This window comes from Canis aureus, chromosome 14 (assembly GCF_053574225.1).
Source record: "Canis aureus isolate CA01 chromosome 14, VMU_Caureus_v.1.0, whole genome shotgun sequence".
Taxonomy (NCBI): Eukaryota; Metazoa; Chordata; class Mammalia; order Carnivora; family Canidae; genus Canis; species Canis aureus.
In genome coordinates, this window is record NC_135624.1 from 7020092 (window position 1) to 7045737 (window position 25646).

General features: G+C 39.3%; 1 protein-coding gene and 1 long non-coding RNA gene across 19 annotated transcripts in view; one reads left to right on the forward strand and one right to left on the reverse strand.

The window, feature by feature from the left end:
• LOC144283123 (uncharacterized) overlaps positions 1 to 24130 on the forward strand; it is a 179093-nt gene extending 154963 nt beyond the window's left edge. For 3 of the 13 annotated variants that reach the window (XR_013351469.1, XR_013351467.1, XR_013351472.1), the window contains 2 exons: positions 4626 to 4781; positions 10365 to 10614. This is a non-coding gene — a long non-coding RNA (uncharacterized LOC144283123). Of the gene's footprint in view, positions 1 to 4625; positions 4782 to 10364; positions 10616 to 23997 lie in introns of those variants that run through there. The other 10 variants (XR_013351466.1, XR_013351471.1, XR_013351470.1 and 7 more) reach the window with 7 other exon arrangements.
• Positions 1 to 25646, reverse strand: part of UBR5 (ubiquitin protein ligase E3 component n-recognin 5) — a 135297-nt gene that overhangs the window by 105356 nt on the left and 4295 nt on the right. The window lies entirely within an intron of this gene.

Here is a 25646-nt window from a genome sequence, read left to right on the forward strand (position 1 = left end):
ATAAGTTGACTCAACAGGCAGTCTCCGATTTCCAGACTGACATCACTGACAGAAAGGTCTGCATCCCATCGCAGTTCCCACTCTGTTCACTCTCAACCACTTAACATACACACACACTTAATGCTCTTAAATAGTGTGTCAATAATAATACTTTAAAAGGGGCTACCCCAGGAGAAGATTCTGAAGGACATCAGCCTCCTCCCTGCCAAGCCCTAATTATTATCTGGAAACTGCTACATTCATCCCTAAACCGCTACATTCTTTCCCCATGCTTTTAATGCCTGAAAATTGCTTACCAGCCAGAGAACTAAGTTCTCAATCTTGCAGCACTAGGCCCTAGCAGGTTGATTGGTTTAATCAGCTACCTCCTCTCTGCATAATGAGCATCAATCGCCCAAAAGTGGAAAATGGAGGAGTAATAAGTGAGGTACATCCAGATACAAAACCCCCTCCAGCCTGGCACCCTTCAGAGTCACCCCCGTCCATCGCAGACCTGTCCTAGGAAGCACTGGGCTAGAATAGAAAGTTTGCAAAACTCAAGTCCCATCATCACAGCTACAACAAGTACTGTAGCCAGCCCTCTTGTTTCCCACAAAAATAAGTGGCATCTTTATACTACTTGTGTGTTGACAGGGCAAAACAGCTAACAAACCTAACAAAATGGAGCCAGCCTACAATGAGAATTCGATTTGGAAAGATGAGCACTTCGGGCAGCCCTGGTGGCCCAGTGCGTTAGTATCGCCTTCAGCCCGGGGTGTGATCCTCGAGCCCCACGGCAGGCTCCCTGCATGGAGCCTGCTTCTCCCTTGCCTGTGTCTCTGCCTCTCTCTCTCCCTCTCTCTCTGTGTCTGTCATGAATAAATAAATAAAATCTTAAAAAAAAAAAAAAAAAAAAAGGAAAGATGAGCACTTCGCATCAGGAATCAGGACCCTATGGTTGCTCTGTCCTGGACTAATCTCTACACTTTCCTCCTCTTAACACTGAGCACTCCAGCAAGCCTGAGGTGGACAGTTAGTGAAAGGCCTCTCACAGGTTTTGGGTGGTCCAGTTCCTTCCCTCCTTTCCATCTGAAGCCGATAAAAGTGGCTAAAACTAAAACAAACAGAAGGAACAAACTGTGTAACCAGTTTTTAGTGACTATGATGTGCAGGTATGCGGACCAGTAGAGAAGAAAACTGGGCAGAGCAGAGCTGGTACAGTGAGTTCCCACTGGGAAAACTCCCCTCCTCTAAACAGACAGCCATGAAAGACAACTGTAGAAAAGAGAAAACCAAAAGGCTCAACAGAGCTAACACTAACCACACACAAGACCAACATCTTCTCAGGAGGGAAAGGAAGCTGAAAGAACTCTCCAGTGAGAGACTGGGTACCAGAGCTGGAAGCTGGAGTTGGGCTGCCAGTGTTGTTCAAAAATGTTGCAGCTGAAAATTTTAATGGTAACCGCTAAAAGAACAGAAATACAGTCTATGGCTTCCAAACCAAGAAGTAGGAAAGAAGGAAGGAAATGCAGAAAATTAGGATTCTAATGGAAGGGGAAAAAGTAGCAGAAAAGAGGATCAGAAGATATGAAATTCAGACAGGAAAAACAAATCTACTTATTCAAGTTGTTCATCTCACAATTAAAAGTCAAAAATTACCAGAGTAAAGGAAAGTACAAACAGGAATAGAGACATACTATATAACAAAGGAATAATCCACCAAGAACACTTAACATTCATAAATTGAAATGGTCCTAATATCATAACCTCACAAATATACCCAGTAAAAACTAACTTTGAGACATGGTCAACTCCAACGACAAATTTTACATACTTCTATCAGAAGCTGACAGTTCAAGCATATAAAATATCAGTAAGGCTAGAAATTTTAAAAAGCTACATTAACAAGCGTGAGCTAACAAATATATCGAAACCTGTCCCCAAAGGGGTGTCACAGATTTTTTTTTAAGATATAAAGTATGTTATCTCTGGCTACTGGATTTAACAGATAAATAAAATTTTCTTAAAATTATAAAGACAAAGATAAGGTTGCCAAGTTCTCACTTTCCCAAGTAAGATTTAGGGAAAAAACCACTATTACCAATACTTCAAAAAAGATTAATTTAAAATATTAAAAGTAGCAAAAACCATCTATAAACTTTTTTCTAACTATGGACTGGTTGAAACATCATGGACTATGAAAATGTTCTTAGAAATGTTGCAGTTCTTAGAAACTGCACCAGCCCAGAACTGTACTTAATTTGATTTCAGAAAAACAAGCTCAGATTTTCATATTTAATATCAAGTCCTTGGTGTAATAGGGTCTTTATTTTCCATCTTAAAAAACAGCAGACTACAGAGATCGATTTATCTGTAATTATCCATTAAAAGGTGAGAGGGAAAGTATGAGACAAAATCTCTCCAAGCCTCTATTCCTGCCAGCATACTAATCCACCCAGTGTCCTATTCAACAGTATTTCCTGAACACCCAGAGTATAAGGCCTGGTGTTAAGTATTACAGGAAATAAACTGCACTATAAAATACCCTGGGAACGAACAGAAGCCAAACCAAACCAACTGAGGGAGTCTTCCACATACTTGGGGATACTGCCCCTAACCATGAGCCACAGCTAGAGAAGACAGTGTGACCTACCCCTTGAGAAGCCCGAGGAAAAAAAAAACATTGGAACCCCACTGATTTAATCCACACATCTTAAGAAGTTTACACTCTGCTTGTAAAAACAAACTACATTCACAGAAAGACAAAAAATAAAACGGAAACCAGGTGCTGAGAGGAGTGCTCTAAGCACGAATTTCTACGAGAAGACTGGATTGATTTGGGGTTACATTTCATGAGGAGGGCTCCAGGCTGGCTTCAGGGTACAGCATGTGATTCTTGATCTTGGGGTCGTGGTGTAGAGATCAGTTAAAAAAAAAAAAAAAAAAAAAAAAAGATGATGATGATGATTTCGTAAGGGAGCCCCAGGGCTTTCAGGAGCATCAGGATTTTAAAATGGGCCATAAATGGTGCTGGGATTTATCACAACAGGGGCATATTCAAGTGAAAACATTTATGATGATTTATCTATTAAACAACAACAAAAAAAAATGTTTGGCTCTTACACAACTAAAAAAAATTAAAGTTCTCCAAAACACTTGAGAAAGCCAAGAAAATAATTCTAAGATCTGAATTATTTTCATTTTTCTTACAAGTCATCTAAACTGTGGATGGTGCTAGAGCAGTCTGCTAGTCAACATACAACTACAAGAATAAATAACAAAGGCAAATACATACCACTTTCCCGTGATCAAATAATTATTCTTTTGGAATCAAAATCTCCTTTTGAATAAGATTGAATAAATATCAAAAATAGACCACTTAAAAGGCAGAGGACAGGACAGAAACACAAATAAGAAAGATGAATGTACTCACAGAGGTGGGCACTGTTAACACAGCAGATACAAGGGGCATAATACAAGAATCCCTGCACTTCACTACCTGGTGTGGATGTGAAATCATACAAAATGAAGGCTGTCTAGGACAACATGAGTGCTTTCTTAATAAATAAGAAAACATAGTAAAAGAAAATCTTCCTGCTCACCAGATGGAGAAGAAAATATTTCAAAAAATATTTCAAAAAAAAGAAAAACAACCCCTGATCATAATAAATTCTGAAGAACTTTTTCACATCTGTGAAGATCAACAGAGGCTTACCAAAATTAAATTTTCAGTCAGGCTTGACTACATTTTGAAAAATTATGAAGACTGCACATCCTGGGATAATCATTTTCAGTAGGAAAACACACAGGGTTACAGTGAAACCAATAGCACACTTCAAGCGTCTCCTGAGAGCAAACAGGGCCATGGCCAAGAACCACAGATATATAAGCAGAGATTATAGGAAACATGTACAAGCTAAAGAGAGAATCACCTTAAAAAACCTCACTAGCTGCTACACAGTGAATTTCTTTTTTTTTTTTTTTAATTTTTATTTATGTATGATAGTCACAGTGAGAGAGAGAGAGAGAGAGAAAGAGACAGAGACACAGGCAGAGGGAGAAGCAGGCTCCATGCACCGGGAGCCCGATGTGGGATTCGATCCCAGGTCTCCAGGATTGCGCCCTGAGCCAAAGGCAGGTGCCAAACCACTGCACCACCCAGGGATCCCCTACACAGAGATTTTCATTGCACCACCCCTCCTCCCGGGCCCCTGCCCCAAATTCATATGGTGAAATTCTAATGTCCAACATAATGGCATTTGGAGATGGAGGCTTTGGGTGGTAATCAGATCAAGAGGGTGGGTCCTTGGGATAGGATTAGTGCCCTTATAAGGCAACAAAGAGATGTGTAGACATGATGCAAAGACAGTCATCTAAAGCCAAAAAGTCGGCCTTGATCAAAAATGGATCATCATGACACCACACTCTGATCTCAGCCTTCCAGCCTCCAGAACTATGAGAAAGAAACGTTGTTGAAGCTCCCTCCCCCACCCCCACCCCCACCCCCGGTCTGATATGGTGTTATAGCAGCACTCGTAGACTAAGACACTGGGTATAGAGAGCTAGTTAGTGTACTTAGACAAAAGAGGAATCCTTTTCTTGTATAGGACTTCTAATTAAACTCGTTTCTCTCCACCACTTCCTAGAATCCTCTGTAATGACAACAAAAGAATCTTAAAGTTACAAGGACAAAAAAAAAAAAGTTACAAGGACAAAGAGAAGGCTAGTGCATTCAAGCAGGAGATGCCAACGAAATTGTGGAAGCTGGAAAGCAGACAGGAAAGTGGCAAAGGAGCCAGCAGGTAAGAGAAAACTCAAACATAAAGTCTGAAGGGGGGAAGCCAAGACAAACAGACCAACCCTCAGGAATTTTAATTGGAGGCACCAAGAACTTATAAAGTCTAGGGGTATCCAAACAGGAAGATTGTTGTGAGTCTGCATAAGGAGCAATTAAGATCCTCACCTGGGAGCAGGAGACAGTCCCTTCCAGACTCTGCCACAACTATTCCCTACTTACCGAAATTCAACCAGAACAACAACCTGGGGATAGATACCTAGCTGGGCAGACACAGGCAAAAGAGAAGAAGTGAAAGCTGTTTACTGAAATGAGGAGTAAGCCAGCCCCCATCCAGATGCTTACAGCCACATTCTCACCTTCCAGGATTCCTCTATGGGTAAACTGGCCCAACAGAAGAAGAAAATTTCGAAATAATGTAAAGCAAAAAACCAAAGCAATGGAAAGTAGGGGAGAAAAGTAAATCAGAGTAGCAATGAAAGTGTCGAATATCCAAATACTAGGAGTTCTCCCAAAGAAAGGAAGAGAGAGACAGAGAGAAAGAAAGAGAAACAAAGAGAGAAAGAAACAAAGAAAAAGAGAGAATGAGAGAGAGAAGGAAAGGAAAATGAGAAAATGGATGGGAGAAAAAAGTATTAAGGAAATAATGTAACAAAATTTCCAGGACCTTGATGCTCAGATATGAGCTTCTAGAATAGAGACCTACCAAGTTTTGGGGGTTCAAAATACAGTGAATGGGAAAAAGACCTACATCAAGGCACATCAGCAAGAAACTTCTCAGCAACAGAGATCAAGGAAGACCCTAAAAGCTTTGGGGATGTAGGTCAAGTAGAAAGGATCAAGAGTCAAAATGGCACTGAACTCCTCAAAATATATACTGTAACCTATGTGACAATGATGGAATGCCTTCAAATTTTTGAAGAAAAACTATTCCTAACCAGAAATTATGTGCTTAGCAAATAACAGTGTACAGACAAAAATTAAATTTGTTTTCATCTAAATAAAGTAACAAAATGGCCATTGACAATAGGTATGAGCTTTAAAAACAAACAAAAAAAAACTCTTTAAAACAAACTATCAGGGACACCTGGGTGGCTCAGTGACTGAGCATCTGCCTTTCGGGGTCCTAGGATGGAGTTCCGCATCACATTCCCTGCAGGTAGCCTGCTTCTCCCACTCTCTGTGTCTCTCATGAATAAATAAAATCTTTAAAAATAAGTAAACTATCAAAATTGGATCCAAAATTCTTTAAAATGTCACTTAAACAGTTAGCTAAGCTAGAAACAAAAAAACCCTTCCATCCTCCCTCCGCTTTTGGACACAGAAATTATAGATTCACTTGTCCAACCAACCTCACAGCAGTAACTGCAGTTCCATCAACAAAAGTGATAGAAAAGTAAAAGTACTATTTGTGCTTAAATGTGTATGTGCAACTTTCAACAGCCTTAAATACTCTCAAGATGACTGACTATCAGCAAAGCCAAGAGCCTGGGGTAAGGGAAAAGTGCAAAGAACTGAACCTAACAAAACAAATCCCAGGGACAAAAGTCTCTTTAAAAAACTAGAGGAGTTCCTTGCAAACATTCTCTGAAATTACCAAATCTAGAGCACCTTGACCCCTACTTCTTTATTTTTAAACTCTCTTATTAGTGAGTTATTGGCTTGACCAGGGTCTATAAAGCAGACAAGCCAGAAAAATTCTAACCACAACAATCAGGACTCAAAAGCCTGACCTTTAAACTTAATCAAGCATTTTGATCTGAAATATCCCCAAAGGGTTTCTGAGTTCCTCAACACATCCAAGAAATAATTTAGACCATAAATTTACTCCCAACTTTTACTTATACTAGCACATAATATGCTTCGTACAGAGTCGGGTACGAAATGTTAGCTGCTCCTATTACAATCATTACCACTTCTGACCGAATAAAAGAAAGAAAGAAAAACCCTGCTAAATGGTAACTAATTTTTAAAAAAAGAAATGTGGGGACCAGAACTCTATTACTGATGGGCAGTACCACTTTGAATGAAGACAGCAAAGAGCAACTCCAAATATCTACCATCATATCCTTTTTAAAAAACAAGGCACTGAGAGACATCCAAAATACATCTCGACACATAACAGAATCAACTAGACATAACTGAAGCTCATGGATAAAACTACTTCTTAGTTCACATGTAGTGTACAAATAATGCAATGCGCAATGACATCTATTAAAATCCAGGTTATCTAACTTCTCCAAATTACATGTGGAATTACTACTATCCGACCCAAATTACACACCAAATATCCATAAATAGTATAATTAAGATACTATGGTCCAGTAAGCACTTCTTCTTCTGACCTCCTCCACAACTTCTCACCAATTCTATTCATTTTTGCAATTAATCATTTACTGCTTTGAACTGTACTGATATTGCTATTCTACTTTTTACATTCTATTTTATTTTCCCAACTATGCAGGTAAACTCCTTAAAGGGTAAGACCTAGGACTTAACTTTTTGCACATCTGTGTATTTAGTGTACTGCATAGATAAAAAATTATACAAAACTAAAGACCAACTGTTGACCACCTCTCTCACTCAACCATCACATAAAGGATAGAAACAATTCATGTCACTATGTCAATGACTCTAATGTGCCCCCCAGCCCACGATCTCACACACTAGCATGTGGGGAAAGAATGCAGCAAGAGCTTAACGAATAGGTACTGGCATACTGGCTTCAGAATGAAACATGGTGCTAGTTTCAACACTCAACTGAATAGGGACACTATGCCTCACTTCAGATAGCAGTCCCCTCTCCTCCAACAAACCCCAGGCAAGAGGGAAGAAAAGACACACAGTGATAACCCTGTCCTCTGCAAAGAGATCAAAATTTTAAAGCAATAAAAAAGAGTATTCCTATAGGCACAAGATAACTGCTTATGTGCTGCTTTTAAAGGCCACAACACAGGTCTTTACCATGACATTTTATTTTTATCCACCAATGTTTAAAACTTCAGTTCACATAAAACTACCCATTAGCCTCAGCCACAGAGCCCGTTGATGCAACTTAACAACAAAGGGCCTGGGCTTGGAGACCCACCTAACACTCCCCCTGCCGTTTAGCTTGGGAAGACGCTTAACCTTCTGCAACTCAACTTTCTTCACAGTGCTGCCAGAGTGCTAAATGAGATGTTTGGAAACCATAGTACTCTGTACATAGTAAGAAATAACAAAGCTAAAAATAAGGTTTAAAAATGAGCAAACCTCATACATACTGGATCAGCCTCTGAACATCTGAATTCTAACCCAGAAAATTACACTCTTCAACCCCTAAAGAGGGGCCTCAACAAAACAAGGACTTGTTATAACTTCAGTTTTTACCAGTGTTTAATACAATCACGTAAAGAAAACTTGTGTGTCAACTTCTAAAACTCACTATCCACTGGGATTTTAATATCTCTAAATGTAAGATTCAATAGGAATTTACCTCAGAGTAAAATTAAGAAAAAGTTTCACTCTTATATAACATAGTAGGCAATATTATTTCTCAGCCATTACTTTTTTATCTCTGCTTCTAGAAAGTCTAAAATATGAATCAACTTAAACTGACACTTTGCTGACACCTCCTACCATTTTTTCCAACCAGAACTTCTACCCATTCTCTTTGCCAGCTTTGTTAGACCTGGGAAAGCCCTTAGTAACTCCCTGGTCCCGCACTCTCATTTTCTAATGGTAACAATAAGGCCTCTTTTGATTAGAAACAGACAAAATGGGGGTGCCTGAGTGGTTGAGTAGGTTAAGCGTCTGCCTTCAGCTCAGGTCATGATCCCAGGGTCCAGGGATTGAACCCTGCATCCCACATCACATCCTGCATTAGGTTCCCTGCTCATTGGGGAGCCCACTTCTCCCTCTGCCCCTACCCCTGCTTATGCTCTTTCTCTTCTCTCTCTCAAATAAATAAATAAAATCTTAAAAAAAAAAAAAAAAGACAAAATGACAGCAGGTACTGAATGTACTGTATATACAGTCTGTCTTTTTCACACTAACACAAAAGATGCTGCGATTTCATCACATACTCTATTTAACAAAAACTGCAAAAACACCAAGAAAAAAGACAAGTGAATACCATTCTTTTAAAACTAACCACAGGGATCCCTGGGTGGCGCAGCGGTTTGGCGCCTGCCTTTGGCCCAGGGCGCGATCCCGGAGACCCGGGATAGAGTCCCACATTAGGCTCCCGGTGCATGGAGCCTGCTTCTCCCTCTGCCTGTGTCTCTGCCTCTCTCTCTCTTGGACTATTATAAATAAATAAAAATTAAAAAAAAATAAAAAAAATAAAACTAACCACAAATAATACCAAAATACCACCTCAGGGAAAGCTATGAAATAACATGAAGGCCTACTTCTAACAAACTTTATACGTGTGAATATAAGTCATCTTCCCATTAATCATACAGTTAAGCAACGCCTTTATTTCAATCATAATGACCCTGCCCAGCAACTCTCCTAGAACTGGCTATTATAAGGTTTCTTTTGAATGCCGCTGTGTAGCCATAGTTATTAGCACAATGCCTGGTACTTAATAGGCATGCAAATGATCAGCATCAAAATCTAATCATTTCAGGGCAGATGGGTCTCTGCAAATAGGAAACATTCAGTCCTAACGCTGACTAATCAAATAGATGATTAGGCCAAGAAGCTCTTGTCCAAAGAAAATTCTGGTTCATAGGAAATTCATCCTTCACCTGAACACAGTTATAGTAAAGAGCTAACCACTAGCCCAAGAGGCAATCTTTTTTTTTCCCCCAAGAGGCAATCTTTTAAGCCTCAGAACATACCTAATGTTTCATTACTTCCTGAGTAATGCACCCAATCAACCACGTGACTATGTAAGCACATCAGAGATGTCAGAAGAGCACATTATACTCACTTTCTTGTGATTCAGACCTGGATGCTTTGGGGTGGGGGTGGGAGGATGCTCAGTGATGTTAAACTGTTGAACAGTCAAGTTCAGTACTTCTGTCTGGAAATACGATGTTCATTAATACTTAGTACTACCACAAAATGCATTATGTCAGGCCCCATAGATTTTAAGTCTGCATTGTTTCTGTTTTCAAATACATAGTATCAATCTTTTCTAAACTTGCATGGCATCCAATATCTCCTTCTGTAAATTTAAATAGTTGGAGTTTATCATTTTTTTTAAGATTTCATTTATCTGAGAGAGATCCAGAAAGCATGTACAGGAGCAGGCGGGGAGGTACAGAGGGAGCGGGAGAAGCAAAGACTCCATGCTGAGCAGGGAGCCAGAAGCCAGGCTCCATCCAGGCCCCAAAATCACAAACTAAGCTGAAGGCAGATGCTTAACCAACTGAGCCACCCAGATGCTTTTTTTAATGGTCAAGGTGGTTAAAAAAAAAAAAAAAAAGTCTATAAATTCTTTGACACTCCTCCCACCAAGAGGTGGACTCTAATTACCCTCCCCTTTAATACAGGCCTTATAACCTGCTTCTTGAAAAGGGGAAAAGGGCATAAGGCAGGACTTCTAAAGCCATAGCATAAAAAGGCAGTCCAGCCTGACACACTCTCTCTCTCGGGACAGGGACACATCCTTTTGAAACTCTGAGCTGTCACCTAAGAAGTCCAGCAACCTCAAAGCCTCCGTGCTGCAGAGACCACACAGAGAGACCACCCAAGGTGGAGCCGCCTAAGGAACTGCCCCTGTTCCAGGTCCCAGCTGTTTTGAGTCTTCCCAGCTACCATCTGATGGCAACTGCATAAGAAACATAGAGTAAGAACCATCCATCCAAGTACTGTCAATCTTCAGAAATAATAATAATAAATGATTGTTGCTTTACACCAGTAAATGTGGAGTGGTTTATTACACAGCAATAAAAAACCAGAATGATGATCAAAGAAAACCTCGCCATTTTCTCTGGTACTAATTCCACCAGTATATGAATAAAGCTTCATTTATGCTTCATCTTTGATATCTTTCTTACCAGTTTCCTTCAACTATGCTAAGTTTAAAAGCAAAATTTTGTTATCATCTACACCCATGAACTCCCTTAAACATTTCCAGCAGCTTACTTAACAAATCTATTTAACCACATATTTATCTGAATAATAAATCCTTACTCAAAATAAAAACCAATCTTTATGTAACATCAACAAAGCCCCTCGCTTAAAAAAAAAAAAAAAAAAAAAAATTTTATTTATTTACTCATGAGAGACCCAGAGAGAAGCCCCTCACTTTTACAGTCCCTAGTAACTAGAGAATACTGACAGGCCAGCTCTCCCATCAATCGTACCAGGAAATAGATACTCATAGACTGTTCTCATTTCTTCATCCCGGCAGTCAGGAGACTGAATAAGGAAACAACAACTGACAAAGCCAAAATCCTCACCGATCACTTATCTCTTATTAAGATGATCTCAAACATCCCTGCACAACCTGGCCTATCGTTTCCACATCTTTTGGAGTCAAGCTGAAGCTGATCACAGGATGTTATCTGACAATACAATGTAATCCAAAGCAAAGTATGTACAAAGTGAAATGGCAAATCTTGCAAAAGATGCAGGATTCATGAGGTCTAGGAAACTCAATACTAGAAAACTCATCAAAATACACCACTGACAAATGAAAATTGTATACACAGACTAATTAAAAGTTCATGAAATTAAAAACAATGACAATTGCACCTTCAAACAGGATTTCTACATTTCAATCATTAAGTGTGATCCTTATAAAAATTGCAAATATTTCTGTAAAAAAATGACTCCATGACAAAATTCAAATGAAGCCAAATGCAATGTGTGAACCTTGACTGAATTCTGATTTGAAAGACCCAACTATTATATATAGATATTTTGAAGACAAGAGGGGGAAAACTGAATATGCACAAGCTACTGGATGTATTAGGCAATTCCTGTTCATTTTCTAAGGTATGATAATGGTATGGTAGTTGTACAGGACAAAGTCCAGATTTTTAGGAGATGCAAGTACATGCATTAAAAAGAAAAAGCAGGGGATCCCTGGGTGGCACAGCAGTTTGGCACCTGCCTTTGGCACAGAGTGGGATCCTCGAGACCCAGGATCAAGTCCCACGTCAGGCTCCCTGCATGGAGCCTGCTTCTCTCTCTCCCTGTGTCTCTGCCTCTCTCTCTATGTCTATCATGAATAAATAAATAAAATCTTTAAAAAAAAAAAAATCATGAGGACTGCAACTTCTAAATAGTTCAAAGTTTTTACACACACACACACACACTTCCCCAGTTTGGCAAAATGATAACAATTACTGAATCTAGAAGATGTATAACCAAGTAATTCATTGTTCATTCTTTCAATTTCTCTGCATATCTGAAAACGTTTGTAACAGAATGTTGGAGGGGGGATGGGAATCAACCTAACCAAAAATACACACACACACACATACACGAGCACGCGCACGCACACACACACACACACACACAGAGTCAAGGATCACCATTTAAGGAAGGCCTCCTACATGAAATATGCAAGAGGGCAGAGAAGTTATACTGTGGTATCTTTCAATATTATTGGAATAATACATGCAAAAAATATCCATATACTTAATTAATTCCTTATTCTAAAGATCAAAATGCAGTTGTAAGAATCAATTTTTATTAAAGTATTTTATATTTTGAAGTTCAAATTAATTTAATGAAAATATGTACTAAGTACTATACCTCAGGTACTAGGAATGCAAAGCCCACACACAATAAAGCCTGTCTTCAGAGAGGCCATCTTTCAGCATTCCCATATGGCACTCACAGGCTCAAACTGAAGGAAGAGTAAGCTTAAAGAATGGCCCTGCATAGCAATGAAAATATTTTAAAAACCACTTAGGGATATTACAAAGAACAGTTAATCCAGGGGGCTTTCCCATCATTTCTAACTGATTACAATTCTTAATAAGAATACATTTCAAATAGATGTAACATAGAAATCATACACTTCACGTTTTTTTTAAAAGATGTTATTTATTTATCTGAGGGTGTGAGGGAGGGAAAGGGAGAAAGGAAGAGAGAGACAGTGCTTGTGCCACCACAAGAGCAAGGAGAGGTAGAGGGAGACTTCTTGCTGACCAGGGAACTGGACACGGAGCAGACACTCAACCAACTGAGCCACCCAGACACCTCTAAACACCTCATATTTAAAAATGTTTCATAATTATTAATACACAAAAAGCATGTCACTACAATGTAAGCTCCACAAGGGCAGGAATTTTTGTCTCCTTTGTTCACTGTTATGGCCCAAGAGTTTGACCCAAAACAAGCCTTCAATAAATATTCGCTAACAGTGAATCAATCAAACAAACTTTAGGTTGCATTTTTTAAAATGCTTTCTCAGAGCGTTCATTTATATTTAAGTTATGATGAAAATTCTGTCAGTTTACTAGGAAAAGTGCTTACATTTTGCCACTAGGTTTTTTACAAGATGTCTTCCTCTGAGTGAACTATGGATGTAAAATGGAAACAAACTCTTGTCCAAAATCCAACAAGCTTACATTACACATCATTCCTTTGGGGGCAGGCTGTGAACAAATTTCCGTAAGCTCAAATAAAAAATTATGCCCAAATGCCTAATTCTAATTTAGGACTTTGTTCAACATCAAAGCTCAAAATAATTTTTAATCATAATTTATTTATAGAATCACCCCTCAATTAATTTTACAAAAGAAATTCTGTTTTGTGTAAGAGGTTTCTTGAGAAAAAAAATTGTTAATGAAATTAAATAAATGTTCTTTATTCAATGCTTTCCATGTTCTTGTTTTAGGTGAATAGCTCACTAAACTAAAACACTTTGTTAGGGATTTATTGTTTCTATTACTTAAAACACATACTCAGTACGCCTGGGTGGCTCAGCGGTTGGCTCAGGGAGTGATGGGATTGGGTCCCCGCATTGGGCTCCCTGCAGGGAGCCTGCTTCTCCCTCTGCCTGTGTCTCTGCCCTTCTCTGTGTTTCTCGTGAATAAATAAAACCTTTAAAAAAAAACACATATACTCATATAGAAGCATATAAAACACTAAAACACAATGAGACATCAAAAGCAATCACCCATAACCCAGAGACAAGTGCACTGTCATTTTCTTTAAGCACCTCTTATGAAACTTTTGTCCTTAACATGGTTAAGATCACAGACTATTTTCTCTCTTAGAAAAATGTATTATTATTCATCTCAGTGATATTACTAGCCCCTCTGTAGAATTTGCAATGTTTTCCCAACAGCAATGAAGCATTTGAACTGAACCATCCATCCAAGCTGGTTCATCTTCATTAACAATAGCTAATTCCAACAGCTAGGCGGGACAGAGGTGCAGGATGCTATTTGTAGCCATGAAATCAAGCCAACTGTCCTAAACTAGTATGGAATTCACACCCTTTCCCACACCAGTTCAGTTGCTAAGTTAACCCACTAAATTAATCAGTTACAGGTAATATATAACCTAGCACATCAAATTTATTTTTCATGATAATACCAAGCTCATTTTTTAAGACAGTTAACACTGTATCCCTTTCTACTAGAATTATTCAACTATTTGAAATCTTATGTACTAATTGCTATAAGCATTCTGGGCTTTTCTAGTTCCTTAAATGTACTGCCCTCTCTCACCTGAGAGCCTTCATACATGCAGTTCCTTCTGCCTACAAAGCTCTTCCAGTCCTCAATGCCTTGCGTCTTACCCTGCCCTGCCCCACAGCTTTGGCATCAGCCTCTCAGCCTATCACCTATTCAGAATCCTTATCCTCCTTTTGACAGTTCTTCTCGATAGCTTTTCTGCTTCTTCCTCTGCCTGTGTCTCTGCCTCTCTCCCTGTGTCTCTCATGAATAAATAAATAAAAACTTTTAAAAAGGTGGAAGGGCACCTGGGTGGCTCAGTGGTTAAGTCATGGTCCTGGGATCACGTCCCACATCGGGCTCTCCAGGGGGAGCCTGCTTCCCCCTCTGCCTGTGTCTCTGCCGAAGGAGAGAAGAAAAGGAAAAAGGAAAATGAAAAGGAAAACAAAAAGGAAAAGGAAAACGAAAAGGAAAAGGAAAATGAAAGGAAAAAAGAAAGAAAGCTTTCCTTCTTCACAGGACCAGGCTGTGTGCCTCTGATAAAGAATCCCAAACTTCTCTCACTGTGCTCATCACACTGCCCCATAATGGCCCAACGACTAAACTCCACCACCGTACACCTGAGACTAGAACAGGCATGTAGCAGAAGCCACCCCCCCCCCAAATTTGCTGTTTTAATGGCATGTGTATACACAAAAGTACGTATATATCAATATTTAATTGCATTTATATATAGTAATAAATGTGTATCAGAAAAACAAGTAACTTCCCGTTCCAAAAAGAAAAAGAAATGAAGCTGTGTTAGTGCAGAGTCTAGCCTTTGTCACTTAAAACTAATCACTTGGGCCCTCAATTTCCTCAGCTGTAAAATATGAAAATCCTAAAAATCTCCCTTGGTATAAAACTTTGAACATCTCAAAAATGACTAAGCAGTCAATGTGGAGGAGACTTGCAGGTTACAGAAGTTAAAAGCTAACATCAACTATTACAGCCTAATATACAGAATGATAATAAGTATCCTGCAAAATTGAACAAATTCCTGATGAGCACCTGACAGCACTGACACCTACTAAATAGCCTTCCGAAAAGAACAACCGTCTCAACTCACAGGAAATCAAAGGGGAACAAATCCTCCAGCCCCAGGAGGTGTTACACTGTCAATGTGCTTTTGCTTTATCATACCTTATTTCAAATAAGCTGTTGCCACATGGAAACTTTCCCATTAAGTTTATATGGAAAGTATAATTAAAAGAATATAACTGCACTAAATTCATTCATGTCAAGCTAAATACATCAGCTCTTGTAGTTTAAAATATCTTTAAAAATTACATAAGAGTTAGGATGGTTTTTAAGAGCTCCCCTCCAGTTAACACAAGGTGGTAAGAATAAGAATGTCCACTGCTGGGACACCTGGGTGGCTCCGAGGTTAAGCAGCTCTGGCTCAGGGCATGATCGTGGAGTCCAGGGATTGAGTCCCACGTTGGGCTCTCTGCATGGAGCCTGCTTCTCCCTCTGCTATGTCTCTACCTCTCTCTTTCTGTGTCTCTCGTGAATAAATAAATAAAATCTTAAAAAAAAAAAAAAAAAAAGACTGTCCACTGCTTTTACCTACCTATTAGAAAGAGTACAAAAAGGCAGAAGAGCAGGTCTAAGGCAGGAAATAAAAACTAAATCCTAAAGTGGCAAAGCTGAGAACCATACATCAACTATCACTCATAAAACAGTACATAGAACCCTACAGTCACACAGATTCAAAGCTGAAATGAACTTTCAGACATCAAACACATCCCCCCCATCTTACAAATGAGTAAACTAAGGCACACTGCAGGGATATAACTTGCCCAAGACTACACAACTAGTTGGCAAAAGGACCAAGTCTCCTGACACCAAGTCAAGTGGCCTTTTAGTTCTCACAGCTCTTCTCATTAGGACCCATCTATGGTACATAAAATCTTTCAGATACAGAGTAACACTCTCAAATTTTGTAATTCTAATACTTGATATTGAATGTATCATAAACAAAGCTGAAAACAGATAAAAAAACAGTATAAAACTTAAAAGACTGGGCAGCCCCGGTGGCGCAGCGGTTTAGTGCCGGCTGCAGCCCAGGGCGTGATCCTGGAGAACCTGGATCAAGTCCCACGTCAGGCTCTTTGCATGGTGCCTGTTTCTCCCTCTGCCTGTGTCTCTGCCTCCGTCTCTCTCTCTCTCTCTGTGTCTCTATGAATAAATAAATAAAGTCTTTAAAAAAAAAAAACTTAAAGGACTAAGCAGATACATCTGAATTCAGGTATGTGTTTTTTTTAAGTAATCTCTGTGCTCAACTGGGGGCTCAAACTCATGACCCAAGATCAAGCATTAGATGCTCAGAAAAGAAAAGAGAAAAAAAGAGCAAAGCAAAGCGAAAAGAAAAGAAAAGAAAAGAGAAAAGAAAAGAAAAGAAAGAAAAAAGAAAAGAAAAGAAAAGAAAAGAAAAGAAAAGAAAAGGAAAGAAAAGGAAAAGAAAGAAAAGAAAAGAAAAGAAAAGAAAAGAAAAGAAAAGAAAAGAAAAGAGTTGGATGTTCCAGAGACTGAGCCAGCCAGGTGCCCCAACATATGTATTTTTGGCTATTTCATCTCACCTTGGGGTGTTAAAGCTGGTATGAAATTCCATATCCATTAAAAGAGTTCTATCCTGGGATGCCTGGGTGGCTCAGCGGTTGAGTGTCTTCGGCTCAGGGCATGACCCGGGGATCTGAGACCGAGGACCGCATCAGGCTTCTTGTGGGTAGCCTGCTTCTCCCTCTGCCTAGAATCTCAAGCAGGCTCCACATCCAGTGCAGAGCTGGATGGAGAACAGGGCTCGATCTCACAACCCTAAGATCAAGACCTGAGCAGAAATCAAATCGGATACTTAGGTTGCTTAACCAACTGAGCCACCCAGGCACCCCTGAAGTTAAGTATTTTAAATGAAGACAGTAACTAGGAATCAGAGGACACATAGTAGTTGGTTCAAGGGTTGTGGGTTATTGTTAAGCTGTTTAACAGAGGACACACAGCTTCACATTTAAGAGTCTCTCTCCTCTCGGTATTCAAGGTGGTCATAGGGTCAATCCCAGCCTGTGCAACAAGAATGAACAAAAAGGAGCATAGACTCTCCAAATGAGCTCTTCAAATAAACCCTCTCTCCTCCTTGCCAACTCCCACAATAAGTCAGTCAACACATTAGGACAAAGCAACCTGCTTTCACACCCCACTGAGTTCTATTTTCTTGTCCTATCCCTAGATAGTAGCTTTTGCAAACAAAAAGCATAGGAACAAAACTTCACACACACACACACACACACACACACACACACACACATACACAATCACTATCCATATGTAAACTGCTCTCACACAGCACAAGAGTTCTGGGCTACTATTAAAACTCTGATTATCAATATCACCCCCTGGCGAACCCCTGATGGCTGACAGTACCTTCCATGCCACTAAAAGAAAATGCATTAATTAGGCTTATGAGAACAGAAGTAAGAGGATGAACCAGTCTCCACACCTTGCAACCCTGTCTTCAAAGCCCATCGTAAGCAGCAGGTTTAATCATCAGGTCAGTCTTCCCTGTCATTTATACTATCTAGTAGCATTTAATTCTCTATTACATGTTTGCCTCTCCTATAAAATAAATGCCCCATGAGAGCAGAGGCCATCATCTTTGTATCCCACTGTATATAATTTTGTTGGAAAAATAGTTATTGAATTGAGTAGAAGAGGAAAAATTTATTTTCCCACTTTCTCTGTTCATTTTCCATTCATCAATGAAATCTGAGTGAAAGAAATCATAGACAACCATAGCCACAGTTTCTTCTCCCTCTGAATCATTCTACAGTACAAAAATTCTTTTCCCTAGCACAAACCTAAGAGCACAGAAATGGAGCAGAGAAAATCTACATGATCTGGCCCAATTCAGTCACTTTCAAATAACAGTTGTATCACTGATTCATGGTCACATCACCAATTAGTGTCAGATTAAAAAAAAAAAAAAAAATCCCTGACCACTGGCTTCCTCCAATTTATATTCCACTCACCATCGTGTCAAAGACCTACTGACTAAAAACTTAATCACTATCTAGAATCTATCTCATCAATTCAAACTTGTCTAAGAATACCAAGCCTTGGGACGCCTGGGTGGCTCAGTGGTTGAGCATCTGCCTTTGGCTCAGGGCGTGATCCTGGAGTGCTGGAATTGAGTCCCGCATTGGGCTCCCCACAGGGTGCCTGCTTCTCCCTCTGCCTGTGTCTATTTCTCTCCCTGTCTCTCATGAATAAATAAATTCTTAAAAAAAAAAAAGAATACCAAGTCTTCTCTAAATTTGTTGTCTTCTAATCTATGCTGTCTTAGCAGAGAAGCAAACAACTTTCAAAAACGCGTATGGAGGAAATGCTACTTTAAATCTCTAGGGCTGGTGTGGCCCAGTGGTTTAGCACCACCTTCACCCCTGGGCGTATTCTGGAGACCCAGGCTTAGTCCCCATCAGGCTCCCTGCATGGAGCCTGCTTCTCCCTCTGCCTGTGTCTCCGCCTCCCTCTCTCTCTCTGTGTGTGTGTGTGTGTGTGTGTGTCTCATGAATAAATAAATAAATCTCTAGGACTTTGCAAGCATGTCAAAAATACATGGTACAATCAAGATGTTGCCATTAGGGTAAGCCAGGTTATGGGAACAAAGGCCCTCTACACTATTTTTTTTTTAAGATTTTACTTATTTATTCATGATAGACACAGAGACAGAGAGAGAGGCAGAGACACAGGCAGAGGGAGACGCAGGCTCCACGCCGGGAGCCCAACGCGGGACTCATTCTCGGGACTCCAGGATCATGCCCTGGGCCAAAGGCAGGCACCAACCGCTGAGCCACCCAGGGATCCTCTACTTTTTATTTTATTAAAGATTTTATTTATTTATTCATGAGAGACACAGAGAGGGAGGGGCAGAGACACAGGCAGAGGGAGAAGCAGGCTCCATGCAGGGAGCCTGACGTGGGACTCGATCCCAGGTCTCCAGGATCACGCCCTGGACCGAAGGTGGCGCTAACTGCTGAGCCACCTGGGCAGCCCCTTCTGCACTATTTTTGCAACTGCTTTAATCTATAATTATTTCAAAGTAAACTGTTAAAAAAAAATACATGGCATACCCACCTGATGCCCTGGGCCCACTAATCTATCACCTCACTATTCTCCAAATTTACTCAATGAGCCAGAAAATGTTCCAATTGCCTCTCAACCCAAAGTTCCAGAAAGGGGTAGCACAACAAGTGAGTAACAGTTGGTGCAACAAGTGAAACCCACTCCTGGGTTAGCACAATGTTTGAGGGTGAGAAAAGCACACAAACATTTACTGAACAAGGAAAACTAATCTAACACAGTTCTCCAACTCTGTGCTGGCAACACATGGCAAATATTTGCACAGGCTAAACTCAACTACCTCTTGCACCAGCCTTTCAAAGTTTGCTAGTGATCTGGATCAGCTTCCCCAGCAGGACTGTAACCCTCTAAGCATTGACAGGTGTTATTAAAAAGCTACCCTCTCAGTGTCTTATAGTTCTAGAGAGGACCTAATATTTATGTAACTTTACTCAAACTTTTAAAATTTCATTTCTAGAAAAAACAAAAACAAATTACTCCAGCCTCTAGGAGCAGGAAAATAACCTATTCTCAAGCAAGAGCCACAGAACCTATAGTCTAAGGGGGAGAGAAAGGCTGGGGGCAGTGAGGCCTTGGCAAGCACAGCTCTATGTGCTATCACTGATTATTTTAATTGTAACACAAAGGAATGTGAGCAAGAAGCTTTTATACAGCAGTCTGTAAGCTTGTGCACCTGATGATGGTGGTCCATTTAGACACTATGAGAAGTACTTTATTTTTTTTTTTTTTGAGAAGTACTTTAAATCAAAGAACCTCTTGATCAGAAATGCCACAATAAATATTTTTACTGCAATTTGGTTAGCTTATGTTACTCTTATAAAAATTCAATGTTGTCAAAAAAAACTCCAATTTTAAAGGGGAAAAGATGGTTTAAACATACCACACCCAAAAACAGATGCAGTCACCCCTCAAGAATGTCCTAGAATTCAAAGAGTGATCAAATCTTCATGAAAACTGAAAAAGCTTTTTATATTTCCTAAAGTCTTCTAAGGAATCAAGAGGCCCTGGAGAAGAAAAAGACCAACTGCCTTAGTGCATCCCCCGCCCAAGAGAATTTTATGAAACCAGTAACATTCTGGAATGGTATGGGGTGGCTGCTAACCACATTAGGACTCCTGTCTCTCTATGCGGGTGTTGTGCACATTCTTCAGTAGCTTCCAGATCTCCAAAGTGGCAAAAAGATGAGCAGCTGCTGCCAACAAAATCAGCTCACATGTCATCTCTGACCCACAGACCATGGGCTGCCAACCTGCCCAACAGAAGTTACCCGGTCCTGGTTCTGCATCCCTTCAGAAGTGACAGAAATCTAACAGGGAATCAGAGGGAACATGTGGCAGTAATCTGGATTCATCCCTTGCTGGAGACTGCAGGAGGCAAAAAGAAAAAGTAGTTCCCTATATTTCCTCCCAGAAGAGCAACCACAGAAAGGAAAGAGCACACTGTCCACAGCATTAAAGTACTCACTCCCCCTCGATTATTCTCCATCTACACATAATAATCAGAACACCTGATAATGAAGACAAACACCATCACTTAAGGAAACAACAAGGGATTTCTGATAGGAGATGAAGACCAGGTTAACCACCACTGGAAATACAAGCATGCTAAGAAAATGAATGTTTCAACTAAATATGAACACAACTTAAGAAAATCACTTGACTGGTGCTTCTTTTGAAGACAACATAGGAAAAAAAAAATAAAGACAACACAGGGTTTCTATATGCAGATAATGCAGAGCAAATAAATGGACTAGTTCAAATTACTTCTGAACAAGAAACAATGTCATTCCTACAACATAAGAAAATAGATGCTTAACTGCAAAAGCCCAGCAATCCTTCTCCACAAAGCCTTTCACAGAGAACCCTGTTTTCATCATTTAGACATTAAAATAACCCTACCATATTGTCTGTTTTCTTAACTTGCTTCACATCAACTTCCTAATCTCAAATCTGGCCTTTTCTTTAAGGCTTATGACACCCATCCTCCCCCACTTCTCCCATCATAGCAAGCAGACTATCACAGAAAATCTCAGATGAATCTCCACCATGCCCCTAAGTAAAGGGGTGTGGGAGCTACTCACACAAAGGCCATCTCTGGAGTTTCAGATCAACTGTGAGGAAGACCTAGTATCTGAGTTCACATAAAGATCTGGAATACCTTGTCACCTGAATTCTGAAACAGCAGATCTATGCTGAAGCAGAGCTAATTTCTTGAAATGGTAGGTTCTCAACACTTCTGAATTACAAAAAAAAAAAAAATGGATCCTGAACTGATGAGGAAGGAAATAAAAATCTATCCATTCAATCCACACTGCTTCCTAAATTGACATGGTCACATCTCTATATGCAATCTAGATTCCCATCAATACTTATGGATTCTTTTTTTTTTTTTAAGATTTTTTTATTTATTTATTCGCGAGAGACAGAGAGAGAGAGAGAGAGAGAGAGAGAGAGGCAGAGACACAGGAGAAGCAGGCTCCATGCAGGGAGCCTGATGGGGGACTCGATCCCAGGTCTCCAGGATCAGGCAGGCCCTGGGGCCAAAGGCAGGCGTCAAACCGCTGAGCCACCCAGGGATCCCAATACTAATGGATTCTAAAATAGCACTGTCTTATATACACATATTTTTAAATTAACACAAAAATTTGCTGTCAAGAAAAATGTAGATTGCTTATAAGTAACTTTTTTGTATGAAAAATACTGTAACATATTAAAGTCAAGAAAAATTTCAAGTATAGGGCAGCCCCAGTGGCGCAGCGGTTTAGCGCCGCCTGCAGCCCAGGGCATGATCCTGGAGTCCCGGGATCGAGTCCCATGTCAGGCTCTCTGCATGGAGCCAGCTTCTCCCTCTGCCTGTGTCTCTGCCTCTCTCTCTCTTTCTCTGCATCTCTATGAATAAATAAATAAAATCTTAAAAAAAAATTTTCAAGTAGATAAAAATATACCTAGAATGATCACAAATATTATAAAAACAAACCAAAATATCCAGGTACAGAAAAAGAGACCAGGAAGCCACCAAAATGTTAACAGTGGTAGTACTATGAAACTTTTTAAAGTGATCTTCTGTATTTCAGTCTTTTGCAAGACTGGTTTTTTAACAAGCAATTTTTAAAAATAAATAAAAACTAGGGAATAGCTAAAAACAGAAAGCAACACAAATTTACAATAAAAAAAAAAAAAAAGGATCTGAAATTGTGGCACATCCAAACAATGAAATACCACCAACACAAAAGGAAAAAAAAACTATTACATGCTACATGAGCTAAGCAGAAGACACCAGACACACAATTCTATTTCTACGAAATACTAAAGGCAAAATTACAGTAAGACAAAGAACAGTGGTTTTTCAGAGATAAGGACAAGAAGAGAGACTGAGAATGCCAAGGGGCACCAGGAAACTTTCTGGGGTGACAGAAATGTTCTATGTTCTTGACTGTGGTTATACAGCTGTATACATTTGTCAAAACTCATCAAACTGTACACTTTAAATAAGTTATACTGTATGACAATTATACTTCAATAAAGCTGATTTACAAATAAAACTAAGGAAAGTTGAAAACATCTTAGTAATATGATACCATCAGAAACTAACCAAATACTTTTGCTATATAGCTAAGATTGTGTCTTATTTACACATTTAATATCCTGATAAAAATGAGTATATCAAAAACACAGTTATATCTAAGAGCTTAGTGTATCTCTTATTTTCAAGAGATTTATAACCACAACACTGATTCTATCAAAAAAGTAATATGAAATACGATCTCATTAGAGAACACTGTCTTATGGCCAAATTCAATTTAAGAATAGTCTCACTTCTATACATTAACTTAGAAGAATCTTGCAAACTTTTCACATCACTTATTGTTCTTCAATGAGCCCTACAGAAAAATCATGTAATTTCAAGAATCTCACCTTACTCTCATCACAAAGTGATGGCTCACTGGAGGTTAAAAAGCAACAGCATCAAGCTGCAAGGAGCCCTCAGATTTCCAGTGTGATGCTGCCCCTCCTAAGGCACTAATCCAAATTTTGTCTTATTCTTTAAAAATCAAATTTTGTAACATGTTAGAACCCAATTAGTTTTATCATGTAAAAAACTGTTAATGAAAAATAAGTATTTAGGGATCCCTGGGTGGCGCAGCGGTTTGGTGCCTGCCTTTGGCCCAGGGCGTGATCCTGGAGACCCCGGATCGAATCCCACATCGGGCTCCCGATGCATGGAGCCTGCTTCTCCTTCTGCCTGTGTCTCTGCCTCTCTGTCTCTCTCTGTGTGACTATCATGAATAAATAAATAAAATCTTAAAAAAAAAAAAAAAAAAAAAAGAAAAATAAGTATTTATGTGACAACAGGAAAATGTAAACAGACTGAATTTTGATATTAAAGAACTAAAACAGTTTTAGGTATGTAGGGTTTTTTTAAAGTCTTCATCTTTGAGATGTATACTGAAGATATATCGATTAAATTATCTGACAGGGAGAGTGTTGAAACCACCACAATGGCCACTGATGTGATGACTGCTGGATTACGTGACAACTGTTGTACCTGTGTGTTCATCATACTACTGCTTCTACTTCTGTATATGCTTGAAACTCTCCATAATAAAACGTTTAAAAACAATCATCAAACTCAAAAACCAATTATAATAATAAATCAACAATTCATAATTACAGTGAGTCAGGAGAAGCTGTTTTCATTTGCTCAGAAAGCCAAGGTGGCAAAATGACAGAAAAACAGACGAATGGAATTTTTTTCCTAATTAGAAGTAGATATGATAAAAATGGTGGAAAAGAAGACAGAAGTACATCCTCCTGCAACATAAAACTGCTTCCTTTGATACACCTCATAGTAGCTACTGAAGGGTAACTTTTTTTTTTTTTTTTAAGATTTTAGTTTTTTAGGTAATCTCTACACCCAAAATGGAGCTCAAACTTAAAACCCTGAGATCAACTGTCACATGCTCCAGCAACTGATCCAGCTAGGCGCCCCTACTGAAATGCAATCTGACACAGTCATCAGTGATTCCACTTTCCTGAAGGGACTAGTTCCTAAATAACCTAATTGCTAGGGGAAAATCCTAATCTGAAAATTCCCCCAATATTCCTAGTTGCACTTCCTTGTACTGTGTAATTTCCTTCACAAGGGTTTGTTTACTCCTAAGCCTACAATTTAGTCTCTGGTTTCTTGATTTATAAAACTGATCTGCCTCTTTGTTTTGATTTTCAATTTTTTGTTTGGCTATTTCATACCCTGTCTTTAAGCTTACTTTCCTTCATCAGCTTCATTTAATCATTTCAGTTAAACTTGCCTATACATTCCCAGTGCGGTCCTCTAGTATTACTGTCCTGGGGTTACAATCTCAGTAATCAGGAGTTTTCCCTCTGGTTTGGTGATGTGATGCTCATCCCACACAGACTCATACTTGTGTTTATTAGTGTTATTAGTGTGGCATACTGAAATTTCAGGCAGCTTTCCACTATCATAACACTTACCCACAACAATCTTTTTTGAGCTCCATGTAATCTCTGGCACATTTTGAGGCTCCTACTGAGTGAGAGGGCAAGGATATCCCGGAATCTTTAAAACCCAACAATAAAAAATTTCCTAATAAAAATCCAGACCACTTACTGAATGCCATGCCTTATGCAAAAAAGCACCTTCTCCATCACTGTTGTCCAACAAAACTTTTAGTGATGATGGCACTGATCTGCATCTGTACTGTCCTATACACTGGCCACTAGCTACATGTGGCTACAGAGCACATGAATGTGGCTACTGTTGCCAAGGAATTGACTTTTTAATTCTAATTTTAAATAGTCACATGAAACTAACAACTTATATTGCTGGAATTTTTCTTCATAAAAGTCATTTCCATTTATTTTTACATCTATGTGTATTCAAGATAAGCTAGGACAGAGTTTTTCGACCCCAGCACAACTAGAATTTTCGATAGGATAATTCTTTTGTATGGGAGCTATACTATGCATTGTAGAATATTCAGCAGCTCCCTATCCACTAGAGAGAGGCCAGTAGCAATGCTCCAGCTGTGACAATCAAAAAAGTATCTCCAAACACTACCAAATATACCCTGGAAGAGGGAGCAAAACCGTACCCAGTTGAGAATC